General features: G+C 41.9%; 2 long non-coding RNA genes across 3 annotated transcripts in view; one reads left to right on the top strand and one right to left on the bottom strand.

Annotated features, from left to right (window-relative positions):
* The window catches only part of LOC110260256, a 21,829-nt gene extending 18,381 nt beyond the window's left edge, over positions 1–3,448 (bottom strand). Inside the window, exon 1 of the long non-coding RNA XR_002343213.1 lies at positions 2,146–3,448. This is a non-coding gene — a long non-coding RNA (uncharacterized LOC110260256). The remainder of the gene's footprint in view (positions 1–2,145) is intronic.
* The window catches only part of LOC106510024, an 18,661-nt gene extending 4,187 nt beyond the window's left edge, over positions 1–14,474 (top strand). The window contains exons 3-4 of one of the 2 annotated variants that reach the window (XR_002343215.1): positions 517–689; positions 13,425–14,474. This is a non-coding gene — a long non-coding RNA (uncharacterized LOC106510024). Of the gene's footprint in view, positions 1–516; positions 2,150–13,424 lie in introns of those variants that run through there. The other variant, XR_002343214.1, reaches the window with a different exon arrangement.

The following is a 24,948-nucleotide window of genomic DNA, read 5'->3' on the forward strand; positions in this document are numbered from 1 at the left end:
AGGCAAAGACTGATCTTTCTCCTGATCTAGAGCCTGAATTTGTTCCTGTAGTTTTTGATTTATTCAATTAATAAAATGCTTACATGCCATTTTTCCTTTATAATTAGCAGATAGATTTCTCCAAGAAATGTCCCAATGCCTGCACTTTTGAACTGATTATGACTCTCTGTGGGTGATTTTTGTGCGTTTTGGAATGTGAATCATTTGACAGCCCTTTTAAAAGTGTTTACTGGAGTTCCCGCTGTGGCGCAATGGGATCTGTGGCATCTCTGCAGCACCAGAACATGGGTTTGATCCCTGGCCCAGCACAGTAGGTTAAAGGATCTGTATTGCTGCAGGTGTGGCATAGGTCACAACTACCACTAGGATCTGATGCCTGGCCAGGGGAACTCCATGTGCAGCAGGGCAGCCGAAAAGAGAAAACAGTTGTTTATTGCTAAGGATTATAATGTTATCTCTCAGTAGAGAAGGAGGGTATGGTCTCTCCTTCCCTTACCCTTTTCATCTTTCTAGCAGGGCTGCTTGAGAAGCTGACCTGGCAAATCCTTCTTTGAGAACATTTCTTCACTTAGTTTTATATGAAAGAGAGGCTGAAACATTTTGCCAGCTTCCAAGAAGACCAGTGGGGAAGACAGAGTTACTGCCACTCAGAAGCTGGTTAAGGGGTGTCCAGGCGCCTTTCACATCAAGTAAGCAAGCCACGGTTCTCTCTGGCATAGCACGTGCTCTATGAGCTGTGCAATCTCAGTAAGCCACATAAACTCTCTGGATATCACCTTCCTTATTTCACCAATGGGAATATTCATAGCTTTGTATGGTTGTGGTGGGGGTGAAATGGCATGACGTGTGACAAAGGGCTTTGGAGAGGCAACAAACCATACAGATGCAAGGGATAAATTTTTTTTTCTCTTTAGGGCCGCACCCTCAGCATATGGCAGTTCCCAGGCTAGGGGTCGAATCGGAGCTACAGCTGCCAGCCTATGCCACAGCCACAGCAATGCAGGATCCCAGCCGTAGCTGAGACCTACACCACAGCTAACAGCAATGCCGGATCCTTAACCCACTGAACAAGGCCAGGAATGGAACCTGCATCCTCATGGATCCTAGTCGGGTTCGTAAACCACTGAGCTACAAAGGGAACTCCGAAAGGGGTAATTTTTATTCTCTTACATCTGTCTGTCCTCAACTGGGATCGGTCTGGAGAATTTTATTTCCCCAGATGAAAACTTCTTTGCTTCCAAGTTAAAATGGTTACATTTCATCAAGGACTGTGGGATAAAGGCATGGGTCTTCCACTCTCACTGACAATGGAACTGTATCTCTTGGAGACAAGACTGGATGTTATATGTGTACCACTGGTACTAAAAACTTTTCTAGACATTAGGTCCTTGGACTTAAAAATTACTGCCTTAAAAATGCTTTTCCTCTGCACTTTTGCAGAGCTGTTCTGCACCCACAGAGAGCTGGCCAGCATGGAGCTCAGACACAGGAGTTCCATGGAATTTCAGACACAAGATTTGCTTGTTGTCAGAGAATATTTCATGAAAGTTGCAGGGACTTGAGGGGATGGAGCCGAGAGGACTTCACGATACTGACCAGTTTATTCAGAGAATCACAAACACTAAATTTGGAAAGTTAACTGGGCCAAACTCTTCATTTTAAGATGAGAAACTATGGCTTAAAATAGGTTATCGTCTATGCAGTTACTTTGGGAAAACATAGTTTTTTTTTCTGATTTCCAGGCCAATGTTCTTTCCATTACATCATTAATAATATAAATGGCATCAACAATGACCACAACAGGTACTGTTTATTGCGTAGTGAGTATGTGTTAGACATTGTGCCAAGCTATTGACATCCATTCGCCCACTTAACTCCTGCAGCAAACCAGTGAGACAGATACCGTTCCCATTTTGCAGATGAGGAAAATGAAGCTCAGAAACATTCATTATTTTCCCAAAGTCAGAGTACTGATACTTATATCCATCTACAGTATCGAGAGCCAGTAGGGATGTATGTGTCAGGGGTTGGTGCTATGGTTTACATACAGCAGTGTCTACATTTTCTTACATTTAGAGATGAAAATGACTCCTTACCCCCCACATATCAGGGGCCCTCTGAATTGAAAAGTCATGCAAAACTTACCCTGAAGCGCAGCCTGATTTCATATTGATGAGAACTAACTGGAAATGAGGGTGTGGAGTTTCCCCATTCTTCCGCATGGCAGGCTTTTAGAATACAGACATGAGATGAGTCAGAAGAGAAATGTGCAGGCTCCAGGCCACAATGGAAATACTCATTTCCCCAATTGCTCAGCAGCAAAACATTGAGGCCAACTCTTTTGTGTACGAGGGATGTTAAAAAGCATTTTTCAGTCTTAGCATTGCTTTTAAAATCATTAAACCAACTTCTGTTGCACCTGCTGTGGTTTCATGCTAAGATCCTACACTCAGGCTTTTTCTCCTCTTGCTTTATGGGAAGTATGGTGGAAAATCACCAGGCCAGCAAGCCTCAGTTGCCACTATAAATTTTCCTACTCCTTAAACTTGCCTTCATATTTTTCCAATTTTTGTTAAAAAGCATGATTCCCCTATAACATCTTGCCTCACTCTGGCACAAGTGATAGATCTTGAATTTTAAAGCCCTGAACATGCATCTAATTATAACTCAAAAGATCAAATGTCCTAAAAGCACCAGAATGAGTTCTTGAAATTTCTCCAGGACAAAATAAAAGCATAATAAGAGAGAAAGGCAATGTCTGAAAGTAGCCAAGGCTCTTCAAGCACAAATAGAAACCGGATGAAATTTGATAAGAATAAAAAAGAAAAAAAAACTCTTACGGAAAACAGTCCCATAGTTGATTATTGGCTGTGACTGGAACACAGTGTAAACCATCAGTGGGGAAGAAGTTCACAATGTTCATTTAACAGAACATTTAGGGAGGAGAATGAGCTGGAGTAACTGGGGTCTATATTGTCATGCTTACTATCTTTGTTCCTTCCATCCTTTTGTCTATATGTTCATATATCTATGCTCAGCTTTTCAGCAGTTAGAGACTCAAGGCTTTACTACATGCTAGGCCCTCAGGAGCCAAAACCTAAGCTGTCATGCTCTATGCCCTTGAGAAGCCCTGTCAATTGGCAGAAATAGATACTACATGAATCACTACAACATCATGTAAAACCTGCTACCTGGAGGCAGGTACAACATGGACTGGGGCTCTGGTTGTACCTTCGGGGAATCAAGGATGGATTAACTGAGGAGGTGACACTTGGATGCTAACCAGAGGTCAACCAGCCAGGGAGAGAAAGGGAGAAGAGTTCCTCCAGACAATAGGAACATTGGATGCAAGAGGCATAAATGCCTGAAGGACCATGATCAGCTTTTTTTTTTTAATTTTTAGTTATTTTATTTTTTATTTTTATTTTTTTGGCTTTTTAGGCCACACCTGGAGCATATGGAAGTTCCCAGGCAGGCTGAGGTCGAATCAGAGCTGTAGCTGCAGCCGACACCACAGCCACAGCAGCTTCTCGGGATCCAAGCCACATCTGCAACCTACACCATGGCTCATAGCAATGCCAGATCCTTAACCCACTGAGCCAGGGATCAAACCCACATCCTCATGGATATGACTGGATTTGTTTCCACTGCACCACGATGGGAGCTCCCACCATGATCAGTTTAAATGGTGGTACTGGTACTGGGGAAAGAGAGGAAGGAAGATCTGAACCAGAAGACTACAGCTACAATTTGAAGAACTTTTTATTCTAGAGTAGGAGTTGGGAGCTATAGGTAACCAGGAGCTAGAGAATTTCAAGAAAGGTCCTGGCCTGCTCAGAAACCTGTTAGAAAGATAAATGGGCTAGAAATACTAAGTAACTGGAAGGAAGGAGAGAAGCCTGTAAGCCAAGACCAACCAGGATCATAGGGTTACAGAGCTACACCAGTGTGCAGACGGTGTGCTCCAGAGAAACAGAACCAGTAGGGTGTGTGTGTGTGAGTGAGTGTGTGTGTGTGTGTGTGTGTGTGTGTGTGTAAAGAGACTTATTGTAAGGAATGGGCTAACATGATTATGTTGAGTCTCAAGGCCTGAGGACTAAAAGAGTTTTAAGTTCCTGTCCAAGTCCCAGCGTGAAGACAAGAGAGGACCAAGGTCCCAAATCCAAGGTGGTCAGACAGAGACAGAATCCTTTCTTCCCTAGACTTTTCTTCTCTTCAGTAGTTTGGATGAGGCCCACCCATGATAGGGAGGATGATTTGCTTTACTCAATCTACCAATTCAAATGCTAATCTCATCCCAAACCCCTTCTCAGACACACTGGGAAATAACACTTAACCCACCAGCTGGGTGCTCCATGGCCCAGTCAAATTGACACAGACAATTAACCATCTCACCCAGGCACCCATACCCAAGGGTGCCCATCCACAACCTGGCCCCCTGTCAGCTTCCAGGGCAATCTTCCCCCAGAAGCCAGTTTGGGTTGGCCACTGTCCTGCATGAAGTCCTCTACAGGCTCCCCTGACTTCAGGGTATAAGGTGAGCTCCCAGGCGGGGGGAGGCCCATGCTGGTGAAGGTCCTGACTTTCTAGTCCCCATAGGTCAATTTGTCCTCACGCTACATCCTAGCCGCACTCTCTGGAGTTCTCCAGGTTGGGTTGGGTGCACTTTCCTCCTGTCCATGGGTATCACCCGTCTACACCTTTAGCCTTGCCTTCCTTTCTCTTCCTCCTCCCTTGGCTGCCTCTTAATTAATCTCTAAGACTCACTTGTAGGTCATTCTTCTCTTCCAGAAAGCCTTCCCTGACTCTGCCTCCCTCCTCCATCTAAGAACCATGCCCTTATGTTTCAAAGCATCTTTCTGCACACCCCTTATTTGGCTTTTGTCCCACTGTAATGTGATAGTGACAGAAATGCCTCACCCTTTTTGAGTATCTGCCCTTTGCCAAGCTCCACGCTAAATGGAATTTTGAATACATTACCTCATATCGTTCTCCCAACAACCTTTGGTGCTCAGTACTGCGATGAACACCATTAAGTTGATGAGAAAATGAAGTAATTTGCCCAAGGCTGCGACTAGTGAATAGGAGAGACAATTCAAAGTCAGGGAGTTGGACTCCTAAACCTGGGCTCTTAACCACTGCACAAACAACTTGCATTTCTTTGCTCTAGACCATGCACACTTTAATGATAGGAATGCTCCTTATTTTTGTGTTCATAGCATCTAGTACAATGCTTGACATATAGGGGAAAAAAAAGTTTGTTGAAAAAATGCAAATGCATGAATGAGAGGTGAAGATAAGGAGCAAAAAGGAGATGAGAAATTATACAGAGAGATTGCTGAGTATTCCTCTGTAAATTTTAGCCAAGGGGAGCGAGAGAAAGAGAACCAGTAGGGTACTAGCCAGAGGGATACATAAAACTAAGGAAAGTTGAGTTCCCATTATGACACAGTGGAAGCGAATCTGACTAGAATCCATGAGGATGCTGAGTGTTTTTTCTTTTTAATTAATTATTTTTTTATTACTCAATGAATTTATAACATTTATAGTTGTACAGTGAGGATTCGGATTTGATCACTGGCCTTGCTCAGTGGATTAAGGATCCGGCATTGCCGTGAGCTGTGGTGTAGGTAGGTTGCAGACACGGGCTCGGATTTGGCATTGCTCTGGCTGTGGTGTAAGCTGGAAGCCGCAGCTCCGACTTGACCCCTAGCCTGGGAACCTCCAAATGCCACAGGAGCAGCCCTAAAAAACAAAACGAAAACGAAAAACAAAAAAAACCCCAAAACACTAAGCAAAGTGGGTGTGTGAGTATTGGCATGTAGATGGAAGGGACTTAATCACACTTCTAGGCTGAAGAAAAGGAGCCAATGACAGTGGAAAGACTGATGACACAGAAGTGGAAGGGATCCTGGGATGGAGCTTGAGGGGATGAGATTAAGCGAGAACTTGGATGATGTGAGGCAGCCGTTGGGGATCATGCCCACATTTTAAGTTCATATTTTTACCTTATCCTATCTCCTGAAGATGTATCTCCTTGAGCCTTCTATTTAGAAAATGTTTTTAAAGTATTTGTTCTGATGGCTTAAATGAATACAATCAAATCACATTAGTCTAATTAGCTGGTTTCACCCACATTTGCAGCTGCTCTAAAGGTCAAGTCTGAACCATGCTATGTAGCAGGACTAAGCAAAGTGCAGAACATGGGAAATGAGGCGGGCCAAGGGCCCAGATTGTCCAAAGCCCTCATTGTGCAAAGAAAGAAACCGAGGTCCAGAGAGGATAGGTAAGTGACTTGGGACTGCACAGCTGAGGGCCAGCAGAGTGGCATCTGGACCCTGGATCTTCAGACTCATTAGCAGGAGCTCATGAACGTCACCTTTAGCGTTACCTGGCATCAGGAGCTGCACACCATTGTGGTGGGTCAGGTAGACAAGAAACAATCCTTAGCTTCACAAAAGACCTTGAAAGGCTATTGTGAGGATTTTTTTTTTTTTTGGCGGGGGCGGGGGGTGGGGGCGGTATCACATGTGCGGCATATGGAGGTTCCCAGGCTAGGGGGTCTAATCAGAGCCGTAGTTGCCGGCTACAGCAACAGCCACAACAATGCAGGATCCGAGCAGCATCTGTGACCTACACCAAAGCTCTCGGCAGTGCTGGATCCTTTAACCCACTGAGTGAGGCCAGGGATTGAACCCTCATCCTTATAGATCCTAGTCAGATTCTTAATCTGCTGAGCTACAATGGGAACTCCTATGATGAGGATTTAGAGATGGTGTGTGTGAAGCTCCTCACATGTTATCCCACACATTATAAGTGCTCGAAAGGTGGCTGTTTGGGAGTTCCCGCCATGGCTCAGCAATAACAAACTCGACTATTGTCCATGAGGATGCCGGTTGGATCCCTGGCCTTGCTCAGTGGGTTAAGGGTCCAGCGTTGCCGGGAGCTGTGGTGTAGGCCAGAAGCTGTAGCTCCAATTCGACCCCTAGCTTAGGAACTTCCATATGCCATGGATGCGGCCCTAAAAAGCAAAAAAAAAAAAAAGATACAGTGATGCTGAAGATGCCCTAGGAACACAGACATGACCACCATTCACACCTCTGATTCAAGGGCCGTGTCATTATCAGCATTATTATTTCATTGGGTTTTTTTGTCTTTTCTAGCATTATTATTTTAAAACACACGTTTGTATAAATAAATAAATAAATAAATTTGAAACAAAACAAAACAAAAAAACCACACATTTGTTCATGGTCCTCGTGAATTTTGACCTTTTGATGACTTTTCCTTAGGGAGGTATCGGTGATGGCAGGACCTGGCTCTGGGCCTTTCCAGATGTATCTCCTGCCATCCTCGCCACCTCCCGAATGTTCTAGCCAGGTGAAACTATTTGTGGGTCTCTTTCTGTACTTTGTGTCTTTGCTGAGTCCCTCTGGAATGTCACTTATCCTTCCAGATTCAGGAGAAATGGCACTACTTCATGAAACTTTTTGGATTTTTTCCTTGCAGAATTAATTGCTCCTAACAGTCCTGGTAATACCTTTACACCTCTATTATAGTATTTATTATATTGCACAGTTTAATTTTTACCCATTCGCTTCTGGAGCTAGACTATCGGTGTCCCCCAAAGCAAGAACCTTCTCTTCTCTGACTACCTCCACACACCTAGTTATGGAGAACCTCTCAGAGCAAGTACTAAATAAACACAAAGGGATCCATGTGATTCTTTGGGAACTGAAACTATGTTAGGATGAGCCATCCACAAAATTACTTCTTAGACAATCATCATTCATTTTTTGAATAAATAATTTAAGAAATAATGTATATAGATTTATATTCCACAGCAGGAACACAATTCATATGGATTTCTAGGAGTTCCCGTCGTGGCTCAGTAGTTAACGAATCTGATGAGGAACCATGTGGCCTTGCTCAGTGGGTTAAAGATCTGGCGTTGCTGTGAGCTGTGGTGTAGGTTGCAGATGCGGCTCGTATTGTGCGTTGCTGTGGCTCTGGCGTAGGCTGGCGGCTACAGCTCTGATTCGACCCCCAGCCTGGGAACCTCCATATACTGCGGGAGCGGCCCAAGAAATGGCAAAAAAAAAAAAAAAAAAAAAAAAAAAAAAAGACATATGGATTTCTAAAACATATTAATTAGCAATAGTTTTGGGTGTAAAAAAAACAGAACAAAACAAAAAATCTCCAAGTAACAGAGGTTTAAAGAAGTTAGAAGTTTGGAGTTCCTATCGCGGCTCAGTGGTTAACGAATACCAACTAGTATCCATGAGGAAGTGGGTTCAATCCCTGGCCTCACTCAGTGGGTTAAGTATCTGGCATTGCTCTGAGCTGTGGTGTAGGTTATAGACGTGGCTCAGATCCCAGCGTTACTGTGGCTGTAGCATAAGCCAGCAGCTATAGCTCTGATTCGACCCCCAGCCTGGGAACTTCCATATGCCACAGGTGTGGCCCTAAAAAGACAAAAAAAAAAAAAAAAAAGACAAAAAGAAAAGAAGAGGAGAAGAGGATAGAAGTTTATTTTCTATTCATGTAGAAGGGTCCAGAAGCAGGATCCAGGGTGGATGTGGCCAAACCATGATCCTGAAGGACTCAGGCTCTTTTTATTTCTCTTTTTTGCCATCTGAATGGCCATCACACCTATTTTTCAGCCAGCTTGAAGGAGGAAGAATCAGGGCAGCATCTACATGCTCCCCCCTGACCTCACCCAACCTCTGACACTTTCTGGAAGTTGCAGACACCTCTATTTGTTTTTCGTTGGTCAGACATAGGCACATGACCACACCTCGCTGTAACAGCCACTAGAAAAAGTAGTCTTTATTCTGGGGTGTCTAGAATATTATGACTATGAAGTACCAGAAGAGTAAGTATTCCATTAATAAGGAAGAATGGGAGAAATGAATCTAAGGCAGATAATTAGCAGTCTTTTCTACACCCAATATATGTGTCTATATATCCTGGACATTATTTATTTAGGCAAATATAACCAATCATAGTATATACTCAGTACCATTCATACAGCTCGTCCACCAAAATAATACATTTCATATGAAAAAAATGTACTCTGTATTTGGTCCTCCAGAATGAACTTGGTAGATAGTAAATGATGATAATTAAGAAAAACCACCTGAGAGGGTGGGGAGTGGGCAAAATGAAGAAGGGATCAAAAGGCACAAATTCCAGTTGTGCAGTGAATAAGTCCTGGGCATGTAATCTACAGCATGGCAACTAGAGTTAATAATATTATATTATTGTGTGTAATATTATATTGCATCTTTGAAAGTAGCTAGGAGGGCGTGAATCTTGAACGTTCTCATTATGAGAAAAAGAAATTTGTAGCTAGGTATGATGATGGATGTTAATTAGAGTTATTGCGCTGTTAAAAAAAATGTCACCTGTCGTGCCATTTCTACAAGGATCAAGCCATTGGCCACTGCGGTCACCCCCAGATAGCATTTCCTGAAGGGAAGTCAGGATGGAGAAAAACAGGAAACATTTTGTGCTTTGGGTATGTTGCCCCTATTTATTTAAGATGCCTATCTAAGGAAAAATTTCCAGTGACCCCCAGGTTCTTGCATCTTCCTGTACAGAGAAAACCACTAACAGACATCTCATTAACCTGAGATGTCTGTTCAGAGTGATTTGCCATCATCTTTTGACGTTTGACTACATGCTTTTCCCAGCAAAAGGAAGTTCATATATATCCGCCATCCTCCCTCGCCTCTTCACAACTGTCCTGCAGACCTGCCTGAGAGGCTGTCTCCCAGGCTATAGTCCTCAGGAGGGCCCCCAAATAAAACTTAACTCACAGCTTTTACATTGTACAAGGATTTTTGTTTGTTTGTTTTGGTCATGCCTGAAGCATATGGAAGTTCCTGGGTCAGGGATCTAACCCGAGTCACAGCAGTGACCAGAGCCGTTGCAGTGACAATGCCTGATTCTCTCCATCAACAGTGGTGGTCGTTTTCAAGATAGAACATTGTAATATTACTGTTATATTAGATCAACTATATCTCAATAGTAGAAAAGAGTTAAACAAACAAACAAACAAAAAAGGACACAGCATTTTCCTGATTAACCTGAAATATGTCCTCCATAAAGATCAGCTTTGTTATTCAGAAGGTAGATCTTAGGAGTTCCCGTCGTGGCTCAACGAATCCGACTAGGAACGATGAGATTTCGGGTATGATCCCTGGCCTTGCTCAGTGGGTCAAGGATCTGGCATTACTGTGAGCTATGGTGTAGGTCGCAGATTCGGCTTGGATCCTGTGTTGCAGTGGCTGTGGTGTAGGCTGGTGGCTATAGCTCCGATTAGACCCCTAGCCTGGGAACTTCCATATGCCTCGGATGTGGCCCTAAAAAAGACCAAAAAAAAAAAAAAAAAAAAAAAAAAGAAGGTAGATCTTGACACATATGTTCCACTGAAATGAAACACTTAGAGCTACATTATCAATGATTTTGTTGCTGTTTTTAGTGGCATTAGATCAGTGTTTTAGGTCAAAACAGTGAGGCCAAAATAAGCCAGCAATCTCAGGCTGGGTGGGAATTATAAATCCCCTCCCCCAGCACCTGTTTCTCTGGTAGGGAAGAATAATACCTTACTTGCAAAGATTTTATGACTATGAAATGAAAAAAAAATACGTATGTGCAAGGGTTTTCGATTTTCTTTTTTTCCCCCTTTCTTTAATGTTAATCCCAAATTCCTAATTGATCCCTCACCCTTCAATTATCAAAATACACTACTGTTGTAAGACTTTAAGGCAGTGAGCACATATGAAACCACTGATGTGAAAGATAAAGTAAAACACAATGGCAGTTGTGTTGGAGCTAACAGAGGGCTTTATAAATAGAAGGGCCATGCATGCACTGTTTGAATCTCAGGGTTGGAGAACCTGCAGGAGCAGTCATAACCTCCACAAGCAGGGCCCCCAGGCAGAGTTGCTAGGTGTTCTCCAGACTCTCCTCCTCCCAGAGATCACCTGCATCATCTCCCACCCTGAAGGGAAGAGGAGAGAAGGGAGAGCCAGCTGGGGCTAGGCTATCGGCTTATGGCCGAGGGACCCTGAGCCTAGCCAAGACGGGTGTAGATTTTGGAAGCCAAGGCTGGGTCTGCAAAATTCCTACCCTGCCTAATGTGTCAGGTTGTGATATCCCGGAGAAAGCCTCAAATCAGGAAGAGTGTGTACAAGTGAAGGGGTCCCATGCCAAGAACTGGGAATGGAAGAGAGACAAAAATCAAAGCAAAAGGAGCTGGAGAACAAGAGCCTGGGAAGATAAATGGGAGAGGCCAGTTCTGGGGAATCTCCTCAAACCGGCTTAGGGCCTACAGAGGACATAGCAGAGACCTGGCTTACAAAACCACGTAGCCAGGGAATTCCCTTAGCGGCTCAGTGGTTAACGAACCTGACTAGGATCCACAAGGATGTGGGTTCAATCTCTGGCCGTGCACAGTGGGTTAAGGATCGGGCGTTGCCGTGAACTGTGGTGTAGGTCGCAGACATGGCTCGGATCCCGCGGTTCTGTGGCTGTGGTGTAGACCAGCGGCTGAAGCTCCGATTGGATCCCTAGCCTGGGAACACCCATATGCCAATGGTGTGGCCTTAAAAAAGCCAAAAAAAAAAAAAAAAAAAAAAAAGAAAAAAGAAAGAAAACCAAAAACCCACCAGGCCAATGTGAAAAAACTCAAAGGAAAATCTGACCTTGGACTTCCCATCATGGCTCAGTGGAAACAAATCCGACTAGGAAACATGAGGTTGCGGGTTCGATCCCTGGCCTCGCTTAGTGGGTTCAGGATCTGGTGTTGCTGTGAGCTGTGGTGTAGGTCACAGACGTGGCTAGGATCCTGTGTTGCTGTGGCTCTGGCATAGGCCAGTGGCTACAGCTCCGATTAGACCCCTAGTCTGGGAACCTCCATATGCTATGGGTGCGGCCTTAAAAGGACAAAAAGCCAAAACAAAACAAAACAAACAAAAAAGCTGACCTACATTGAGCTCCCCCTCCCTTTCCCATAATTCTATTACTGAAAGCAGGACTTGTTACTGTAGTAGAACAACCACTTTTTTATCGAGGGTGGTGGTTTTCAGTCTATGTATAAATTTACATCGTGCACAAATGCATCCCAGAGGTAGGGGGAGAAAGAGGACCTGAAATCCAGCCTCCACGTGGCTCCAACAGCCATGCCCAGGTATGGGGCTGCAGCTGCCCACAGGGAAGAAGAGGCTCATTCTTAGCTCAAAGGCACTGAATTGTGTCCCCCACATCTTGTAGTTCATGTGTTGAAGCCTTAGCTATCAATGCGATGGTGGTTGGAGATGGACCTTTGGAGGTTAATTAGGTTTAGCTGAGGTCATGAGAGTGGAGCCCTCACGATGGCATCAGTGCCCCTCTGAGAAGAGACACCAGAGAGCTTGCTTCTTGCCTCTCTACCCTCACTCTCCAAGGAAAGGTCATTCGAGGACATGGCGAGAAGGCAGCTGTCTACAACACAAGGACAGAGCTCTCGCCAGACACCAATCCTGCTGGCACCCTGGTCTCAGATTTCCAGCCTCCAGAACTGTGACAAATCCATTTCTGTTTAAACTACCCAGTCTGTGGTATTATTTTATGGCAGCTAAACTTGACTAAGACGGGCACCTGCAGGCTGTTCCCATCACAAAGCCACAGTACGGGATGATGGGAGAACTGGCCCCACCCTTGCATGCTGCAGGTGTCCCCAAACTAGGATTCGATTTCATTTATAAAGCATTTAACTAAGTTTTAAAATTATATTTCCCCAATGCACTCAAGTGTATTATATATTTTTATTTTTATGAAGGTTTAATTGATTCGAAGACCATCAAACCAGATTATTCTGTCCAGGGACAGAGACCTCATAATAAAGTTTCTTGCCATCTCTAAGCTCATATCGGAACTCTTTATTAATGTGTCATATATATATATATATTTTTGTTGTTGTTGTTGTCTTTTTAGGATCGCCCCCACGGCATATGGAGGTTCCCAGGCTAAGGGTCCAATTGGAGCTGTAGCCACCGGCCTACGCCAGAGCCACAGCAACTCTGGATCTGAGCCACCTCTGCGACCTACACCACAGCTCACAGCAATGACAGATCCTTAACCCACTAAGCAAGGCCAGGGATCAAACCTGCGTCCTCATGGATGCTAGTCAGGTTCATTAACCACTGAGCCTCCACAGAAACTCCCTTAAGGTGTCATGTGTTTTGACAGTTATAGCTCCGCACTGGACTTCTAATAAGTTCAGACCTGCATGTAATTGAGCAAATGACAGGGGAGTGGTCTGCTGGAACTAGAAAAAGAACACCATGAGGCTAAGATGGGTCACCATGTCTCAGTACCTTGGGGATGAGAATGGAGGCAGTCTAGCACATACTGATCTGACCCATCTTTTTTCTTAGGCTAAAAGGATTCTTATCATGAAGGTGAGGACCTCAGACTATATGGCCAACTCCATTTGACATTTAATTCATGCAATAATCTCTCCTTGCTCTGAACCTATACTCAGTGTATTAGGGCTGCCATAATAAAGCAGCACAAACTGAGTGGTCTAAACAACAGAAACGCACCGTCCACACTTCTGGAGAGACTAGAAATTGTGACATCAAGGTGGCTACAGGGGGAACCTTCCAGAACACAAGGTGGCTACAGGGGGAACCTTCCAGAACGCAGAGGATCACCAGCTGCCAGAACTGCTCACAGAAACGCATTCCTTCCCACTCCCCCACATCAGCCTCAGCCTGCTCACTGGCTGTAGAAAACGGCAAAGGAAACCACTTACTGTGATATTTTGGAGAACACTCACCAAGGGATCTTCTAGAGACAATTTGGTTTCCGTGAAGCTTCTTCTCGATAGAGAGAATATGGGAAACAGACGTCAGAACTCTTCTCACTGCCAATGAGTAACTTGTGCTGAGGAGTCTGCCAACCCACGGAACCTGTGCACGAAAGTAGAGGAGAAAGGGAACATTTTCATCATTGAATAAACGTTCAACCAGAGTGTGATGTACATACATCACAGGAATCTGCTAAGAAATCGCAAAAGGGAAGGACAGCTCACCCTTTTATACAATGAAGCAGATGCAACTCATTATTTACATGTTTTCAAGATAAACTAGTCTTCAAGCAACGGGACTAGGTAGCACCATTTGCCACACATAGTAATTACTACCTGGTAACTGCAGCGATCGTCTATGTTAGCTTTTGGCTTTATTCAAAGGAGAAATAAACGTCTTATATCCTTTTCCCCCCAGTTTTATTGAGGTATAATATACATATAATATTGTGTTAGTTTAAGGCATATGGAGTAATGATACATATATATATTGTAAGGTAATTACCAAAATGTTTAATTAACATTCATCAACACACGTAGTTACAAATTTTTCCCGTGATGAGAACTTTTAAGATCTACTTTTTCGGGGAGTTCCCACTGTGGCTCTGCGATGATGAATCTGCCTGGTATCCATGAGGATGTGGGTTCCATCCCTGGCCTTACTCAGTGGGTTCAGGATCCAGCATTGCCATGAGCTGTGGTGTAGGTCACAGACATGGCATTGCTGTGGCTGTGGCGTACGTCAGCAGCTGCAGCTCTGATTCGACCCCTAGCCTGGGAATGTCCATATGCTGTGGGTGTGGCCCTAAAAAGCCAAAAACAAAAATCTACTCTTAGCAACTTTCAAATACACAACACAGTATTGTTAACTATAGTCGCCATTTTGTGCGGTACATCCCCACGACCTATTTATCTTATAAAACTTCTCATATCCTTGTGACAGGAGGTGGATTTGCAAGTTGAGCCAGGTGGCCCACCAAAATTAGGCTCCTAGCCTCCCACAGAAACTGGCTGCATGATCCTCCTTGATGAGTACATTTCAGAGCTGACTCCCAGGTTCCTGAGAAAAGTATTCTTGGGTCTTAAAGCTGGCAAGAGGCTTAGCTTTTAGAGAGGTTTATACTCATCTCAGAGGGGCAGAGAAAGAATTTATAATAAGTTTTCTAAAGTAAACTGAAAGGAAAGGGGGAAGGGGTGTGGGTCTCCCTTTTTGTACCAAGGAATTTTTTTTTCTTTTTTGATTTCTATTTACCCTTGTACTTGGTGTTCAGATTTATACACCAATCCTTTCTGAGTTTTGTTAATATAATTCAGAACAGCTAGGCCCAGTTCACCATGAAAGCACAAGACTAACTGAGTTGCTGGATATAAAAATATAAGAGGAAGGTATTAAATGATGACGATTCTACCCTGTGAGATCCTGAGTGGCCATTTGGATTTTCTACATGATCCTTCTGTCTAATAGCTTTCTGACTCCAATAGTTGTTAGACATTTTATACATTCAGGGTTTTTGTTTTTGTTTTGGCTTTTTAGGGCCGAACCCATGGCATATGGAGGTTCCCAGGCTAGGGGTCAAATTGGAGCTGTAGCTGCTGGCCTACACCACAGCCACAGCAACGCGGGATCTGACCTAGGTGTGCGATCTACATCCCAGCTCACGGCAATGCCAGATCCTTAACCCACTGAGCGAGGCCAGGAATGGAACCTGCACCCTCATGGATGCTGGTCAGATTGCTAGGCCACAAGGGGAACTCCTAGATATTCACTTTTTTTTTACATAGTAAATCCAAAACCTATCCCAAAATTTGTTTTGTTCATAGGACTCAGTTTCTCTCTCTCCGTCTATCTACCTCTCCCTCCTTCCTCTCTCTCCCTCTTTCTCTCAATCTCTCTCTATACTAAGAAAATTTGCAAAGTCCAGTGGGAGACCAGAGCTTAATTGTGTGGAAAACTTTAAGAAGCAAAGTAAACCACGTGCTTCTGAATTATCCATCCAAAGGATGACAGAACTGGGTGACATATACACAACCTGCCATCAGCCATTGGTGGTGAGGGCTACTCCCAGGTGTTAAATTTGGGGCACTTCCGGTTTACAGGGTTGTGGGAGGGAAGATGCCGAGAGGTTCTGTAAAAAGTCCGTAAGTGCAAAAATGTAGATGTCTGCAGTTGGAAGTCTGACGGATAACATAGAAATGATAGCATTTGAAGGATGTCAACAATCACAGACAACTACATGGTATACTATGGTGTAAAACAGATCAACCTCTTATGTTAATGTAGCTTATTGTATTATTGTATTATGGAGCTTATTGGAGAGAGATTGAAAATAAACAAAAATACAGTAAATAAATAGGCTATATACTGTGTTAGGATGTAGAATAGGATAAGATATAGGAGTATAAGATAACAGAATGGAAGTGCTGTGTTGGAGGATGGCAGAATGGAAGGCTGGGTTGCAGTATTAAATAGGGTGGTCAGTGTAGGCATCCTTGAAAGGGTGACATTTGAGCTGAGTCTTAAAGAAAAGGAGGAAATTATGCATGCAGATACCTGGGGACCACATTCCTGTCCAGGAAAGAGCCACTGCAAAGGCCTTAAGGCAGGAGTGTACCTGAATGGTCAAGGAACAGCACAGCCAATGTGCCTGGAGAGGAGTGAGCAAGGGAGATGGTAGGTGAGGCAAGAGGAGAAAAGGGGCCACATCCTTGGGGTCTTGGGGGCTGCTGCTTTTACCCTGGGTTAAATGGGAACCCCCTACAGAATTTTCAGGAGAAGAGTGACATATCCACAGCAGACCAGTGGGCAGTAAGGATGGAGCCCATTTAGGAGGGTATTACAATGCTCCACCTAGAGAAGGTAGTGACTTTGCCCGGTTGGAATTGAAAGAGATGGTGGAAAGTGACCAGATTTTTTGGTCTCTTGGGTGCATTTTGAAGGCAGCATCAGCAGAGTTTGAAGATCTGGATGGAGGGTGGGGAATAAAGGCAAGTCAAAGATGATGTAGAATTTGGGATTGTATGAACAGAGTCACTACTAAGCAAGACCCTAAAGAAGGTGGCCTTTATACATTAAACGTTCTTGATACATTAAGAAAATTTGCTCTTTGCCTCTCCTCTAGTTTTTTATTTATCTTTTGACTTCACTTTTGCTATTTTTAAGTTTTCATTTCTTGTAATAAAATTTAAATCTTTTCGGAGTTCCCATCGTGGTGCAGTGGTTAACGATCGGACGAGGAACCATGAGGTTGTGGGTTAGATCCCTGGCCTCTCTCAGTGGGTTAAGGATCCGGCGTTGCCGTGAGCTGTGGTGTAGGTCACATACTCGGCTCGGATCCCAAGTTGCTGTGGCTCTGGTATAGGCCGGTGGCTACAGCTCTGATTAGACCCCTAGCCTGGGAACCTCCATATGCCACAGGAGCAGCCTAGAAATGGCAAAAAGACAAAAAAAAAAAAAAAAAAATTAAATCTTTTCTTTTTTTTTCTCTGAGTTTTGTGTCTTGCCTTAAACCCAGCACTTACAAAATAACTCTTGCATATTTTATATAGAATTAATGTAGTCTTATTTTATAAGGTTTAGATCATTGATTCATCTGGAATTTATTTGTGTAAGGATCCAATGTTGATGGGTTTTATTTTCAGATAATTACCTTATTGTTTCAAGGATTTCATTAACGTTTTCCCCATTGATTTGAAATGCCCTCTTACTATATTTCAAATTTTCTTTGTCTTTGGGTTTGCTTCTGGTCTCTATTCTGTCCTGTGGATTAGTCCTTTCAAACTGCTTTAATTAGGATAGTTTTATAATATGTTTTAGGAACTGAGAGAGTTCATTCTTCCCTTCTAACTCCTCATTCTTAACATTTTACTATTTTATCATACGTATTTTAGAATCCACTTGCTGTTCCACCAACAAAAATGTATTGATGATTTTAGTGGAATAAGGTAAACTGGATAGGTGAATTTAAGGAGTAATGATATCTTTATTTTTTTTTCCTACCCAGGCCTTTGTTATGCTTTTTCATTTATTCAAGTATATTTTATGTTTCACAGCAATATTTTGAACTTTTATGTTGAACTCGTCCATTTCTCAAGTCTATCATTAGTTGTAACTTTTTGTTAAAATTAGATATTACATTCCACTATATTTCCAGCTTATTCGTATTTAGAAAAACTACCGATTTGTATACAGAAAAACTATTGATATTTACCGTGTTGACCTGGGTCCTGCTCCTCTTACTGAATATTGTCACCATTTAATAGTTTCCCAGTTAATTCTCTTGGATTTTCCAGAAACTACAATCATAATGCTTGCAAATAAAAATACTTGTCATTCTCTCCACAATTTTTACATTTTTATCTAAGCTTTCCTCCTAATTGCGATAGCTAGTGCCTTCAGAACAATGATAAACAAAAGGATAGCAGACGTTTTGCCTTAGCTCTGTCTTAAAGACTCTCTCATGTTTCACCATATTAAACACAATGCTGTTTTTAGATTTGATTATTTGAAATTAATGATTATTTAAAATGTTTAGGCATTAATAAGTTACCCTTTTAAACCGGGCATTTGAATTTACTCTCTTATCAAAAAGTCTGAGAATGTTTATTTTCTTACATCTTTACCAGCCTATAACAAAATATAAAATATCTTTGCCAATCTGATAAGCAAGGAGTTCCTGCTGTGGTCCAATGGAATTGGCTGTGTCTTTGGAGCCCCGGGACGCAGGTTCAATCCCTGGCCCGGCACAGTGGGTTAAGGTTCCGGTGTTGCTGTAGATTCAGCTTAGTTTGCAACCATGGCTCAGATCTGATCCCTGATCCATATGCCATGGGGTGGCCAAAATAGACAAAAAATCTGGTAAATGAATAGTGGTTATTTTCATTTGTTTTCCATAACTGTGCTAAGATTCTAAGAACATATTTATTGGATAAACCTTTCACTTCCTTTATGTCAACTCCCTGTATGAGCCTTCAACTACATTTCTATTGGATTGTTCTTTTTTTTTTTTTTTTTTTTTTGTCTTTTTGCCTTTTTGCCTTTTCTGGGGCCACTCCTGAAGCATATGGAGGTTCCCAGGCCAGGGGTCTAATCGGAGCTGTAGCTGCTGGCCTATGCGGGATTCGAGCCGCATCTGCAATCTACACCACAGTTCATGGCAATGCTGGATCCTTAATCCACTGAGCAAGGTCAGGGATTGAACCTGCAATCTCATGGTTCCTAGTCCGATTTGTTAACTACCGAGCCACGATGGGAACTCCCTGGATTGTTCATTTTTTATCTGATTTTAGAAATTTTAAAATTATATCATGGAATTGCTTTTTGTCATATATTGTGCAAACGCTATTTTACCTGTTTGTTATTGCTTCCACTTCTGTTGTGTTTTTCCTATACAGAAAATTTAATATTTATGCAAATTGGTCAAGCTTTCCTCCATAGTTTTTTTTCTTTTAAAAACTATGAAAATAGTCAATATCTGAAATTCTCTGATTTAAAGTCCTTTCTCCCAGCCCAGCCCTGGCCTACATAGAAGTATTAGTCTGGCCTTATACTCAATAAGTGATGCCATAATCTGAGACTCCACTTGCACTTTCTTTGAATCAATGAAACTCAAATGTACTTTTTTCGCCTTGATTTAACTGCTTTAAAGAAATCTAGTATTACAATGGGACATTATTCAGCCATTAAAAAGAACGAAATGCCATTTGCAGCAACGTGGATGGACATAGAAATTATCATACTAAGTGAAGTAAATCAGACAGGGAAAGAAAAATATCATATAAGATCACCTATATGTGGAATCTAATAAAAATGGTACAAAAGAACTTACAAAACCAAAACAGACTCAAAGATTTTGAAACCAAATGTCTGGTTACCAAAGGGGAAATGTGGTGGGGGGAGGGACAAATTAGGGGGTTGGGATTAACATATACGCACTGCTATATTTGAAATGGATAGGTAACAAGGACCGACTGTATAGCACAGGGTAACCTACTCAATACTGTGTAATAACCCATATGGGAAAAGAAACTGAAAAGGGTCGGACATATGCGAATGTATAGCTGATTTGCTTTGCTCTACACCAGAAACTAACACGTCTTTGTAAGTTAACTATATGCCAATAAAATTTATTCTTAAAATATTAGTATTAGCTTACTGAAGGTGTAACGGCATACAAAGGAAAGATCCTGGGTCATGCCTGAAGTGATTAAGAAAACATTCAGGCACTACTTGAAAATACAAAGGCATAAGCAATAATAAAACTTGGCAAGTCACCTACTGAATTGCCATTTATTGCCCTGCAATTTACGTGAAACCAGTGGAACAAGCTCTTCCTAACACTTCATTCCTCTCCTTTGCACAATAGCTAGATTCTTGGTGTTTTTCAACCTAACTTCATAAAAACCATCTTTGGACTTCCCCTGTGGTTCACAACATAAAAACCATCTTTTATTCCCCTTCACAGTCCATTTCTAATTCTACTTGTTTTTTCAGCTTTCTCTAGTGCTCACTGTCTTTGCTGGGCTTCTGGTACACCAAGGCCTTTTATTTTCAGTCCTGTATGTTAGAATGTGGGGGTGAGGGAAGGATGAAATGAGTTGCCTTGAGAAGCTTTGAATTTCCCAGATTGAAAGTGTTTCAGAAGAGCTGAGGACCCATCAGGAAATAATGGGGCAGGAATTCTAATGTTGAGTGGAGTTTGGATTACATGACCTGAAATATTCCTCTCAAAACAAAGACATTGTTTCCAAAGAAGACACACAGAAGGCCAGCAGGCACATGTGAAATGTGCTCAACATGGCTCATCTTCAGATAAGTGCAAATCAAAACACAATAAGCTATCACCTCACATCTGTTAGAGTGGCTATCACCAAAAAGACCACAACAGGAGTTCCCGTTGTGGCTCAGTGGGTGAAAAGCCCAACATAGTCTCCTTGAGGACATGGGTTTGATCCCTGGCCTCGCTCAGTGGATTAGGGATCCAGCATTGCCATGAGCTGTGGTGTAGGTTGCAGACTCGGCACGGATCCCACATTGCTGTGGCTGTGGTATAGGTTGGCAGCTGGAACTCTGATTCCACCCTGGCCTGGGAACTTCCATATGCCACAGGTGAGGCCCTAAAAAAAAAAAAAGAAAAAGAAAGAAAGAAAAAGAAAAAAAAAAAGAGTAAGGAGAGTCATCAAAAAAACTAAAAATAGAAGTACCATATGATTCCACAAATCCACAGCTGGACATATATCTGAAGAAAACAAAAACACTAATTCAAAGAAAACAAAAACATAATGCATGACAGCATTGTTTATGATACCCAAGATAAGGAAGCAGCCTAAGTGTCCACTGACAGATAAATAAATGAAGAAGATACACACCACACACATACGTAATGGACTACTACTCAGACATAAAAAAGAATGAAATTTTGCCATTTATGCAACATCATTGATGGACCTGGAGGGTATTATGCTTAGTGCAATAAGTCAGACAGGTTAGGATAAATACCATATGCTATCAATTATATGTGGAATCTAAAAAAATAAAACAGGAGTTCCCGTCATGGTGCAGTGGTTAACGAATCCGACTAGGAACCATGAGGTTGCAGGTTCGATCCCTGCCCTTGCTCAGTGGGTTAACAATCCGGCGTTGCCGTGAGCTGTGGTGTAGGTCACAGAGGCGGCTCAGATCCTGCGTTGCTATGGCTCTGGCGTAGGCCGGCAGCTACAGCTCTGATTAACCCCTAGCCTGGGAACCTCCATATGCCGAGGGAGAGCGGCCCAAGAAAAGGTAAAATAAATAAATAAATAAATAATAAATAAATAATAAAACAGGTGAAGGAAAATAACAAAACAGACTCACAGATATAGAGACCAAACTAGTGGTTACCTGTGGGGAGAGGGAAGGAGGGAGGGGCAATATAGGGGTAGAGGATTAAGAAGTACAAGCTATTATGTATAAGATAAATGAGTTATAAGGATATATCACACAACACAGGGAATATAGCCATATATAATAACTTTAAATAGAGTATAATCTATAAAAATATTGAATCACTGTTATACACCTAAAACTAATATAATATTGTGAATCAACTATACTTCAATAAAAAACAAACAAAAAAGATATTGTCTCCAATAAGCCTTGGCACATGCACACAGACTCAAAGACTCAAAACTATTCTGTAGAAGAGAGGAATATCTAGATTAGCAAAAAATATCTGTATGACCTTGTAATTTCGGCTTGTTGGTTTGACAAGGCTCTTTTAATTTCTACATTTATCCGGGGTCAGGGTTTGATTTGCTACATTTGGAAAGCCTAATGAAGAAAGAAAGAAAGAAAGAGGAATACTGATAAAATGTACATATATATGAGTTTATACCTGGAAGGGCATAGATCAAAATGTTTCAGTGTTTATCTCTGAGATGTGAAATTATGGATGATATCAATATTTAGTGTTTGTTATTCTCCATGTTTCAGATTTTTGACATGAAGCAAGAATTATGTTTATCATCAAATATCTGTCTGCCCACCTGTTTATCTGTATAGATTTTTTTTTTCTTTGACAGGCTGGAATACAGTAGAATCACTAATGATTGGCAGCAGTAGGGCTAGGGATCCTGTGAGGCAATACCTAGGTAACAGGAAAGAGATGCTAAAAATGGAGAGGGCTGAAAGCCTGACACTGGGGCCAGGACACCAAGGAGCAATTTTGGCCTCACTCCTTGGTTGGCCTTTGGTTACTGTGATGTGCAGCAAGTCAGGTGTAGCCACTGAGGACATAACTTGATGTGACTAAAGTAGTCCCAACAAAATGGACAAGTGGCTTCAAATGATTCATGCAAACATCTGGTATGAGCTCAAGAGGACAAGCAGGGTGTGGCAGAGCTGGCACTTCTCCAGCACTGAGAACAAGTTCTTTGTCAGCCACACTATGGCAAAAACTCAAATCTGCTGAGAAGTCGGCCAAACATGGTAAAAATAATCAAAAAAACTATTTGAAATATAGATTTACTCTGCTATCACTTAACCACATGAAGAACTTTAAGGGAATATGATGCCTTGAGATATCAGCCTGTGGTAGCGTGAAGCCCTTATGATTATCAACACATTTAAAAGCTAAGCATTCAGAACATCATTCATAATAGTTTAACGTGAGCAAAGGAAGTGGATAACAATAAAATATAGTGTCCATTGCAAAGTAGTCTATATGTCACCTTCATTTCATTTTTTTTATTTATTTATTTACTTTTATAAATAAATTCCATTCCATATGGAAGTTCCCAGGCCAGGGATTGAATCTGAGCTGCAGCTGCAACCTATGCTGCCTGTGCAACAACACTGGATCCTTTAACCCACTGGGCCTGGCAGGAGATCAAACCCATGCCTCTACAGTGACTCAAACTGCTGCATTAGGATTTTTTTTTCTTATAGCTTTTATTTATTTATTATTTATTTATTGCTTTTTAGGGCAACACCCATGGCATATGGAAATTCCCAGGCTAGGGGTCAAATTGGAGCTACAGCTGTCAGCCTACATCACAGCTCACAGTAATGCTGGAGCCCCAACCCGCTGCCACAGATTGAACCCGCACCTCATGGACACTAGTCAGATTTGTTTCTGCTGCACCACAATGGGAACTCCTGCATTAGGATTTCTAACCCACTGCAGCAGAGGGAACTCGTATCGCATCATTTTTAATTTCTGTTCTTATAGCCATTGTAATAGTACAGGTATAAAACTGCATACATGTTTAGAAGTATACCTCAATAGAAACCCATGGCATGTTACTGATAGATGGGCCCAGTGCCATGTGGGACAGGACAGTGTATTGCTCCAGTGATCACTCCAGTGATCAGCTACCTAATCTCTCATGTACCCACTGATAGGGAAAAAAAACTATTAGGCTTAAAACCAGGAGTCTGGAAGATATGAGATCTATTATTTGAGCTGTTTGTGCTTAGGGTAGATGGATGGGTATTTGATTATATTTTACAGGGCATTCAAATAGATTTTGGAGAATTAGATGACTTTTATAGGTTTTTTAATCAGAATTCTATATTCGCATGATTCTTCTGTTTCCAATGTGTTTTGGTTCAACTTCTTTCAATGAGTTTATCTTATTCTGCCTTTTATTATATTGATTGATTGATTTGTCTCTTCTGGTAGAGTTGAATTCTTTGAGAGAAGAGGTTACATTGTATTTCTTGTTGTATCCACAAATTACACAAAACCACAGTTTGCAAATTGTAGGCATTCAATAAATGCTTGCTAAATTATAGCAAAATATTATTATCTTTAATAAAGCAAAAAATACTGTCTCATTACTGGGAGATAAAATAAATCATAATCCAAAGAAAACAGTAGATAAAATGCTCAGAAGTTTCAGATCACATATGATATTGAATGCAGGTCAATTTCAGTATTTTTTATTTCCTCAATACATTATTTTTTTTCTACTGTACAGCATGGTGACCCAGTTACACATACATGTATACATTCTTTTTTCTCACATTATCATGCACCATCATAAGTGACTAGACATAGCTCTCAGTGCTACACAGCAGGATCTCATTGCTAATCCATTCCAAAGGCAACAGTCTGCATCTATTAACCCCAAGATCCCAGTCCATCCCACTCCCTCCCCGTCCCCCTTGGCAACCACAAGTCCATTCTCTAGTCCATGATTTTCTTTTCTGTGGAAAGGTTCATTTGTGCCACGTATTAGATTCCAGATATAAGTGATATCATATGGTATTTGTCTTTCTCTTTCTGACTTAACTTCACTCAGGATGAGAGTCTCTAGTTCCAAACATGTTGCTGCAAATGGCATTATTTTGTTCTTTTTAATGGCTGAGTAGTATTCCATTGTGTATATATACCACTTCTTCCTAATCCAATAATCTGTCAATGGACATTTGTTTCCATGTCTTGGCTATTGTGAATAGAGCTGCAATGAACATGTGGGTGCATGTTTTTTTTCAAGGAAAGTTTTGTCTGGATATATGCCCAAGAGTGGGATTGCTGGGTCATATGGTAATTCTATGTAGAGTTTTCTAAGGTACCTCCATACTGTTTTCCATTCCCATCCACAGTGCAGGA

Source organism: Sus scrofa, chromosome 4 (genome assembly GCF_000003025.6).
Source record: "Sus scrofa isolate TJ Tabasco breed Duroc chromosome 4, Sscrofa11.1, whole genome shotgun sequence".
Lineage (NCBI taxonomy): Eukaryota > Metazoa > Chordata > Mammalia > Artiodactyla > Suidae > Sus > Sus scrofa.